Source organism: Fulmarus glacialis, unplaced genomic scaffold (genome assembly GCF_000690835.1).
Source record: "Fulmarus glacialis isolate BGI_N327 unplaced genomic scaffold, ASM69083v1 scaffold16318, whole genome shotgun sequence".
In the NCBI taxonomy this organism is placed as follows: Eukaryota; Metazoa; Chordata; class Aves; order Procellariiformes; family Procellariidae; genus Fulmarus; species Fulmarus glacialis.
Genome location: NW_009229094.1, coordinates 66,794 through 77,778, shown reverse-complemented (window position 1 = coordinate 77,778; position 10,985 = coordinate 66,794). Strand labels below are relative to the sequence as shown.

Sequence of the window (10,985 nt, the reverse complement as noted above, 5' to 3'; positions counted from 1 at the left end):
GAATTAGTGATTCTGATTGCACTATAGAAAGGTCCATTTATCCTACCACATTTAACAAGTCAATTTAACTGACAACAAATATCTAGCCCTGCACTGCAGAGGATGATTGCACTTTTCTTCCTTTAGTACTGTAATATAGCTCATTAGAAGCTTAAAAAACTTAGAAATAATTCTGCTTTATGTCTGAAAACCTTATGGTTGTTTAACTGTTACTGCTTCCACTCTAAACTCCGCTTTAGCTTTTATTTGTTAGGTTATTTAAATGAATCAAAATACAGTATCCTCTCATAGGTGGGCATTTAAACTGCAGTCATTCTGTTGCAGCAAACAAATTGTAAAGGAGAAAAAATATTCCCTCTGGCCAAAGATGCTTGCTCCTCAGTGGACAAAAAGTCCAGAACAGTCAGAATTTGATTATTTAGCACCTGGAATGTCATCAATGTGATAGTTGTTATAGCCCTAATGATCTTGACAGAAAAGATCCATTTTGGACCAAGGACCTAGTGAAATCTTTCTTAGTCATGATAGTCATATTGGCCACATATGCACACAGAAACGAATTCCTCTGTCTTTTACTCCTTAGTAGGTACCTTTGGAGAAGTGTGAACTTGTAGACGCTGGTAGAGAAAATAGCAGAAAATACAAGTGGAAAAATGAGACGTATATTTTGTAAAAAAACCCCAGAAACTCCCTATATTTTCTAGAATAATATTCCTGCTAAATGCAAGAGACTCCTACTGAATCGGTCTGTGGTTGTGCACAAAAGTGCATTTCTGTGAAAGGGATCCTTTGTCCTGCTTGAATCCTTTAGTAGCAAAAAGTTTTAAACAAGTTTTCTATTAGGAGGTCTTTGGAAACTAACGTACAGATTTGCATGAAAAAAGAGCACAGCAGAAATAAATGGGATTCACAGAAAATGAGCTAGCATAAAATTTAAGAATAGAATTTAAGACCTTGAAATAGCAGGAGCAGTACCTCTGATGGAGGGTACTTTTCAGCTGCTCTGGAAGTTGGAGCATGGAAACTGGGTGGGATGCTTTCATAATTTCTTGGGAAAAAAAAAAAAGAAAATATTAAGAGTAGTTTGTTTTGGGAGCTACCAGGATCACTGGTATGCAGCATGGACCTCAATAAGAGTGGCAAAACACATCTGAGAAGCTGAGCTAATCATTGGACTGTTCATAGGTCTCAGCTCTGACTCTCCAACTACCACAGTTACGCTGCTATGAGTATTTAAGATAGCAGAGTTTGTGTACGTAATTACTAAAACCAGCACTGTAACTATGCCCAAAGTTTGCACTATTTATATATTCTAATATAAACATAGGAAAGTTTACATGATGATGCAAATTCTCATACAGAAGTATTTATGGATGATAAAATTGCTGTGTCTGAAAAGGTATTGCCTGACCCACCTGTTAACAAAGCTAGTTTTTATCTGGTATTGTGTATAGACAAATATTATCATCAACCTTGCAATCTCTTGTATTTACAGTTCAGTATGGCAAAATTTGGTAGCTATAAGAAAGTGAAACACAGCAGCCTTGAAAACTGAGCAGTGAAAAACCAATAATTTGATCGTGTAAAAAAGTCAGACAGAAATACATAGTTCTGAACCCTAAGAGAAAAATCTGTCTGTGCACTCAGCCATGCAAGCCTTCTCCTTCATCAGCTCTGTGCCTGTAGTACAGAGTTTGAAAATGGTTGTATAATCCTAGGTTAACATATCATTTTGTGATATGGAACATAGAATCATAGAATAGTTTGGGTTGAAAGGGACCTTTAAAGGTTATCTCGTCCAACCCACCGTGCCATGGGCAGGATCTTCAACTAAATCAGGTTGCTCAGACTACATCAACTACCTTATGTTCTACCTTATGATAGCAATTCTTTCTTTTGAAACTGCTTTAAGGTCTTTTAGTATTCATCATATCTTCCTGCTGGTAGTTTTGTGTAAAATCCTTAAATCTGGAGGAGGCTTTATTTGAGGGTCTGTTTCTCACAACATAAAGAATAAAAGACAGTAGCAAATTTGTGTCAGAGAGAAAGAGAGAGATAGTAAGGGCATGCTTGCAAAACAAGGATTCTTTTTATGCTGCAAAGTCATCTAGTAGCAAAAGAGAAGAATAATGGGATGTTTTTATTGTTCTTCAGCTAGGGACATATTCTTCTTGTTTTATCCAACAACAATTACAGCTTTCAATAACAACAGATTTGATTATTTTTTCTTGTCTTTTTCTATTTAATTTTTTTTTTTTTTATTGTTGAACTCCAGAAGCATTAATTTTTAAAGGGTTTGTGGTCTGTGCGGTGTCCATTCTTGTTTAGTGGTGCTTGCAGGGACAATTCTAACTATACAGTCATATTGTAAAAGTAAGACTCACTTTTTTCCAAAATATTTATGAGGACAACATGCAGATGTTCTTATGCCTGTCTCTATGAGCCTCTCTCCAAACTTGCATTGCATTTGCAAAGTTCATAGGACTTGTTTAGAAAATTGTTTTATTCAAAATTATTCAAAAAATTCTGTTTTATTAAAAAAAAAAAATCTTGGCACTTAACAAGGTGGATCATTTTTTTCCTGTACCTGCTGTCCAGTTTATAGATCTGTTGAGCCTTAAGTATATGGCTAAGTTGTCAGAGTGTATGCATAAGAGAGTTGAGATATGAGACAAGGAGGCATAGTCCAAACTAGAGCTTTTTGGAAAGTCAGGCAAAATCCAGTAGAAAAATAAGGGCTGGACTTTGTCACCAAAACCAGCAGCTGGGTGTCCAAAACCTGATGTGGATCTAGATTCACGGTCTTTTTTCAGCTCAGGTTCCAGAGAACCCAGAAATGTACTATATCCCCCTCCTAATGTGAGAAGTTATGTATCTCTGAGGAGAGAATTGATTCAACTTCTGGAAGCTGGAATCTATTAAGCAGTTTACAGTGTCCAAAAGAGGTGTTTGAAAATAGAGCTCCTATTTGTATTTGAAAGGCTTTTTTACTATCTGCAGTTATTACAACATAATAATCTATTATTTGCTTTGAAAAGAGAGCTCTGAACGTCCGAATTTGCTGAATACAGAAAAATAATTACATTGTCAGAAGACTTTTACTTGAATTTACTATGTTGTTTTTTCTTCACACAATTATATCCCAGTTTTCCATACATTCATGGTTCCTTACATTTACTGAAGGGCTGAAATGACTCCTAGGTTGAAAAGGTAAACATGAATTAAATATTTTACTTTATGCAACGGGAGTGCTTCATTAAACAGAAAAGGAATCTGTCAATTACCAAACACCCATTTGACTTTAAATACTAATGTGTTTTGTACTGAACCAATCAGTGCTTATATAATAATAATAAAAAGGTAAGATGAGATTTGACAAAAAATTGTTCGTTTGTTATTTTTTTTTCTTTTGTTCATCTTGGAATTTCATAATTTGCTCATTCCTCAGCTTCATATTACCATGCTGGTATTTGGTATTTCTCTTCTTCAAGTTGGCATGGATCTATAATCAACTTTAGATTATTCACATATTCTGCCCTACTTGAGCTCTCTGATTTCCCCAACTTCCATAGTAAATGGAAGTGATTCTTTCTTACTGAGTTTTTTTCAGCCTTTCCCTTTATACTTATTTGATCAAGTGTCTCTGTATGTCTACACTGCCTCCTTCTAACGTCTACGGTTCTTGTATTTTTATACTTCTGGGGCTAGATGCTCTTTTAAAGACTGTCTCCTTCCTGGACTTTTGTAGCTTCTTGACTTTCTCCTCCGCTCACCCAGGCACTCATAAAGTTGTTGCAACTGATGACTTTTGCAGTATTTTTGCCCCAAAGTAGTCAAAGATAATAAGCTAGGCTCTGATACAATCGTTATAGCTCTATTAAAAGTTCCTAATTCCTAGTTCCTAAATGTTTTTCTCCTTTTTTTTTACTCTGGCTTTTAGGATTCAGGATTTCAAGACCTTCTTTACCTCTCTGAGGATTAGAAATCTAGTTTAAAAGAAAACCAACTACCTGCAAACTAATCATCATGCATTACATGATTTTAGTACCTGAGACTTAGACTTAGAAAAGCTCACTAAGCACTGTGAGCCAGGCAATAAAACCAGCTGAACCGGCAATGTTGCCCTGTGGTAACCCTATCCTATCCCGTTTGCTGGCTAGCTTCTTCAGCATAAATCTGACCATTTAAATACTAGACGTATGCTTTGACCTTATAGGACGTAAGAATGAAAAAGTTGAAGAAATATTTTCAAGCTTTCACAGTGCCCAATGCTCCAGGAATTACACAAGCTATGAAATCAACATTTTAATTCAGACAAACATTTGTCATCTTCTGATTAACGATGCCAATAAAATACATATATTTGTCTGGGGTTCATATGCTAATTTATTAGAAGACAAAAGATCAGGGAGATCAAGTTGTCTTTTACAGGATCCTGAGACTTTATAATTTAGAGGAAAATCTTGAGTGCATGTTTTAACAGTTTCATTTAATATAAAGCGTAAATTAAAGCTAAATTGTTAAGAGCTGGATGTAGTAAGCTAAATGATCTCTTCTGTATGTGTGTTTAGATAAAAGGAAGGCAAGCAGGGAAACCTGTTTGCAGTAATGATACCGATGCTAACTGCAACACATGCTTTGCTTTAAGAAGCTGCTATACAAACTGTTGATAATTGTTTGTTTTGGGGGATTCTGAGAACGAAGTTCAGTTACTTGATGGCTGACTTTCAGCAACCATTCTTTCACCAGGCTGCCATGAAAAGATTGAAAAGATTTAGAAAGTTTGTATTTGATTAGAAAACATAAATCACTTGTCTTAACGATCACTTGGTGTGAAGGTATTAAGGTAGACAGAAGATTGTGCAGCATCTGTAAGCCTCTCAATTGTACAAAGCCACACTATCAAAATACATTCTCTCCTATTTGAATTTCTGTAATGTCAGACAGAGTGATATGAGGAATTCGGACAGCATATTATAAAAGCAGAATATTATGGTGTGAGTAGAAAGTATTGGTTTTGAGTGCCAGGGTGGAATCCCCAATTAAGGCTTTCCCCTTCATCTCTACCTAGTGTAAGCCACGCTTCACATGATGAGGGCTGGCAACTACACAACCCCATTGTCACCCTCTGCTCTTTGTAGCTGCTTGTATGTCCGTATGTTAAGAAACGAGGGATGAGCCAGCTTAGATCTGGGAGGTGAGTATCCAATTAGCATCATCCACCCACCCATATGTGTATGTGTGTGTGTATATACTGTCCAGTGTTTTAACCAGGCAACATACAGGCAAGTATAGCCTCTCAAGTTAAGAGGTTTTTATATATATAGTGAATGCTCCACTGATACATTAAGAAGATATTTTTAAAAACTGATGTCATGTAACTGATGGACACCAGTAGCTTGTGTTCATTTTCTTGACGACTTAAGAGAAACTCTAACATACAATTTATTTCTAATTTAAGTAAGTGCCTTACTATTTCATTTAAGGAGTAACCAAAGAAATTTTCTATTGTGACAGCCTCTTAAGTGAATGTTCTTTAAAAACCCTTATGCTTCACCAGCAGTCTGGTTTTTTAATATGTGAACTTTTAAAATATTTATTTTCTGCCACTATTCTGAATGCATTTTTTTGATATTAGCATATGCTAGAATACTTAGGTGTAATTCTGCAAGTTTCTTCATTGTTCTTATGTTTTCTGTTGTTTGTTATTATACATTCCTTGCAATTGTATGCTGATTTCTGCAGCTTATAATGCAGGTCTATTTTCTTCTCTCATGAGATAAGGTTGTGTAATACGTGATTGTGACCTCAATTTGAAACTACAGTAGATGAAGCAGGAATTATTTCTTGAGTTAAATTCTGTCTGAAGTATAGGTTATGAGAGAACTGGAAATGCTCTGTAGGACTTAAAGTTCATGACAGAATACAGGTATAGCTTTCAAAATATGACAGTTAATAATACAACATTTTTGACACACAAAAGAGCAGAAAAAAAATCTTTCCTTTTTCACTTATAAGAGTTGCTAAATGATTTTTTATTTTCTATAGTCAGATGTCATCTATCTGCTTACCTAAACTATAGTATGTTTGCTGTTTTCTAAGTTCACTATCAGTTTAGTATTTGAATCTCGTTCCATATATTTAAGAAGACAGAAGATAGTGGGGTTCTGCTTTGCTTTGTACCATTACAAGTTGCAAAGGAACACAGAACTGAATTTTGGCTTGGCAGTTGAAAAGAATTTCTCTTCAGTTTTGATCATGTAATTTCCTTCCCTATGTTGGTGGCTTCACAAGACAAGTATGGAGTTACTTTTATAGTTACTCATTCTCATTAGGTAAATATTTTTAATTCTGCTTATTATCTTTTCTTGTTTTCAGATGTTTCTTCCCCTTTTAGCTTTTAATTGTCCAGCATAAGAACGAAGAAATCCGATATGAATCAGCTGACATGAAAGAATAGCCTTTTCTCCAGCCATTTAAACGCACAAGTAGGGATTGTAGTATGAGCTCCATGTTGCTAGATGAGTATTGATTTTTCTACTTAAGTAATACAAACTCTTTAAAGTCGAGCTAAAAAATATATTGCAGTCCTGCCACTATGGATTGCTATGTCGTATACCTTACAATAACAATAGCATTCTCTAAGTAGGTTTATAAAACTAAGCTGCTGTAAATTTATAAGAAAAAATATTTCTCTGACTATTTCTGATAAGTAACCATTTTAGATGCAACAGTGGCATTTACTTTGGAGAAATTAGCCATGACAAATGAGAGCAAATTCAGGACATTGTAATGTTTGAGGTGCTGTCTTTTTATGTAGTTTGCTAAAACTAAAATTATATTTGTCCAAAAGTTATTAGAGTTGATGATAACCAAATGTAAACATTCACAACACAGGCTATAGTTTATGATGTTACTGAAGATTTAAGACAGTTGCTAGACTAAACCACAGCCATAAATCTCCTTTTAATTTTGATATCCTTTAAATTAAGTAGTCTAAAAGGTGAAGGTATAACTTAATTCAATAAAAAGGTGACTGCAAGGCTGAAAATTCTCTCTTTTTTTAGGAACGAATTTTGAGAAGCATCACAGGGACTGGTCTGAGCTTTGAGTAACAGTAAGTCAAATATACCATAGAGTAGGAAAGTTTGTATGATAGGCCAATAGATATGGATGTAGTTTTACTTCAGTGTTCTGAGCCTGTTCCTTCTCTTCTGAAATAAAGTACAGTAACAGTTTGTCTTTTTGCCTTTTTTATAGTTTTGTCTTGATTGTGAAAACGTGGTTGAATTTAGCTCAAGGTTAGTTAAAATTTGCTTGTCCTGCCTGAACTGAAATTTGACCTTTTTGTCTAGAGTTGATGTAGGTTGACAACTTGTATAAATACATCAATGTACAAATACATGGTCTTTTGCAGAAACCTTTGAGCTTTCCTTGAAGATATTCTGTGCTGGCTTGCTGGCTGCCATCCAGCTGTTAGCCAGCCATGGTGTGTTTTAGCCATACAGCACTGAACCCCCAAGTCCCTGCAACTGAGCAGGGTTTTATAGGTCAGGCTTGGCAGCGCGCTACTATTTTACAACTGATTCATGCTTGGTGCAAGTGTAGTACGCACAAACAATTGTTTGGTCACAAATATGTTGAAAACAATCCATATTATAGTCTGAATTTATGCAAAAATGTTATCCTGCAGCTGAATTTAGAGGAGAAAAAAATCACTTTTACAGTACAAACCAATGTATATTATTAGTAACGCCCAATCTAAAAGTGACAACTTACAGCTGACAAAAGTCCAAAGGAAACAGAATCAATCAGAGATCTGAACCTCAGGGGATCTGCTTGGTAATGGCGTATTGATGCTATGAGATTCTCACTTGGCTGTGTTTTATATGCTCTTTGCAGAGGTATCAATGATCATATAGCGTGTAAGATACTAGTCATCCAGGCTTTGAAATACAGTTCTCTTCCCTAAACTGCCTTCAAGTTTTTCAAAATCCTTTAGGTCTGTATCAATGTCCATTTTAGAGACTCTAAAAGCGACCTGCTCCATGAAAATGTTCTTGGCAGCGCTAACGCTACTGTGTAGTTGAATAAGAAGAAAACACTGTTCCAGAAGAATGTGCTTACAACAGGCACTGAAGAATCACCTGGACAACTTCTGGTTAATATTAAATGTAAACTTCAGATAATGGGAACTAAATTTCATTAGCAGTTTATAATTCATTGTATGTAAAATTATAGAAGTTTTCCTACCAAACAATACCGATAATTTATTTGCAAAAGAGAATGCGGCTCTACAAGTTTTACATTTGTGGGTTGGGATTAAAATAGATCAAGTTCTGGCAGGTTTTGCTTATTTTTATGAAATAAAACTCCTTTTTTTATACTAAGGGACAAACATAGATAATCTTCCCCCCTACTATCAATGTTAAAATCTGTAACAATCAGAGTCGCAGCAGTATTTAATTTCCAAACAAGCTGAAATTCTGTGGCAGATCTGGGATAGCAGTAGGGATGTAATCAGAGAAGAGAAATCTCTCTCTCCTCCTGTACTAGGCAGAAAGACAGGTATTTAACATGATAGCATATGACAGAACTTAAGCTATGTCACTAAGTATGCTAATCTGATATCTGTGTTGTACAATAAATAAAGTAGATACAGACAACATTTTTCTTTTATCTTTCATTTTCATAGTGTGGTTACAGATTTGTTTTCACAACACTTAGTGAGGATTGTATTTATAACTTTCACCATCATATTCCTTTTAAATGGCAAATCATTATACGGAGAAGAAAAAAAACAAACAAAAAAAAGCAATGTCGTCAGTGATTCAAAAAGTTACTGCTGGTTTATGCTCAGCATTGTCGTTTACTTATTCAAACAATTGTCTGTTTTGAAAACAGTCTTGAGAGTCTGTAGCAGTGCCTTGAAAAGGAAAAATCATCAGAGTAAGATTATGGCTGTTAACTTCATTAGTCCTTGACTGTGTGATAATTTGCTTTTAAAGTCTATGTCCATAACAATATAGTCTCCTGATGTATTTGAAAACGACAATAAGAGTTTAGCTTTCAAGTATTAGTGTATTGAAACCACCACATGAAAAACTATGAATCCCTGAGATTAAGTCATAATTTTAAAAGTTAGGAATGTTTTTATTAATATTGCCTATGCAAATTGCTTTGTTTCCAGGAAGCTCTTTAGGCTGGGAATCAAAACTCTGGTTCAAGCAATCATTCTTGTTTAGAAATGATGCAAAAGCTATTTTGGATAATTTGGTTATTCCTACCGAACTTGACCCTACATATACATGAATACAGGAAGTATCAAGGACAATAACATACACTTTTACATAGCTATTATGCTTTCTAGGGGAGGAAAAGTAAATCCCTTTCCTCACACCAATCAAATTTTTGCCCTTCAGTTTCTTAGAAACACAGCAGTTTAATCATGGCAAATGAAAAAGTATCTTCACTTGTGGTTGAAAGTAAGCCTGATTATTGTCTGATTCTAGTAGTCATTACAGGAAAACTGAGCATCCATTTTTAACTACAGTCATGGTTACTATTCAATATGCTATTTTCTTTAGATTTGAAGTATTATTTTTTTCCATTACTTTGAGTTTAATTATATCCAACCGTCTATTGATTATGGATTGGTTAACTGCACAAATATGAGGGCGGATATAAATCTAATTATACTTCAGAGAAAGTTTCTGATTTGCGAACAGGGTCATTTTAAATAATGCTAATGATACAGCTACAGTCGTGAGGCTGGATGTTGCAATAGATGAGTTTTTTAGTTCTTGTAAATGAGACATTAAAGGATGATAAAAAGCTCTCAGTCACTTTTCCTTAACTTTCATTCCCAGTAGCTACATTTCTTATAATACTGGTGTGCAAATATAGGCATGCTAATGTGTGCACAGAAATGAACACAGACCTCAGGCTGAAATCATGATGAAAATCAGAATATTCAAGTTTGTGGTTCAGGATTTATGAAAGATCTCTGCTTATGGCTACAACCTGGATAATTTTTTTTCTCCGAAGTTGCAACGAAAGTATGCATAAGGAAAAGCAAAATATACTAGTAATTAACAATTTTCTGCCTAAATCCATATTGTTAATCTTTTTTGAGAGGGGGGAAAAAAGAATCTATTCCTTATATATTACAGTTTTATAGCAATCTTCTCTCTTGTAATGTATGAATTATTAACAGAGATCCTCAGTCTAATATGGAAGCTGCCTAGGAAATCATTCCTTGGAATTAATCTTGGGGCAAGCTGCAAAACTAATGTTTCATGCTTTTTATGCTATGAGTAACATACTGTACTTCAGAGGTAAAAGCAATTGATTTCCAGCTTAACTGTTCAATTAAAACTTCTCTGATTCTCATGAGTGGGAGCAGGGTAATTCTAATTATAGATCAGCAAATTGTACTCCTTCCCAAAGATATTAAGTGGCAGACAGGCCATTTTTACAAATGCCCATTACATTAGAAAGAAATCTAGTAAAGATTAGTATTATGCAAAAATTTGCAGTTTCTAGAATGAAGAAACCGTTCAGCTTGGAATATAACGCACATTATCTATATAAAAGCAGTTCCTGTATGTACTGTAGAAGTATGAAAACACTGTCCTAGATCAATAAGAAAAATGGAAACCAATAGCTTCTTTTTGAAAATAGAAGGAATCTTTGCCTAAAAGTATAACCATGAACTCTTGCCCTCTTATTGAAACCACGGAAAGTCCTCTTCTGAAATACACCATTAATGAATGGTATATATATTTTAAATGAAAAGGACTTTGTGTTTCGGTATTTTTGGTGCACTACACCAAAATTCTAGAGCAGGAAAAAGTGGCTTCAGTGTTGCTGATGTCCAGATTCAAAGTACACCTAATATCATATCCTTGCATGTTCTCTGCCTTGGTTTGCTTTTGGGAAAGTATAAAAATTTTCAATTTTGATAAGCAGGCATAAAAAATGAT

General features: G+C 34.8%; 1 protein-coding gene across 1 annotated transcript in view; it reads right to left on the bottom strand.

Annotated features, from left to right (window-relative positions):
• LOC104081124 (protein unc-13 homolog C-like) overlaps positions 1-10,985 on the bottom strand; it is a gene marked incomplete at its 5' end in the record, with an annotated part of 78,129 nt that overhangs the window by 6,094 nt on the left and 61,050 nt on the right. The gene's annotated exons all lie outside the window — the stretch shown is intronic.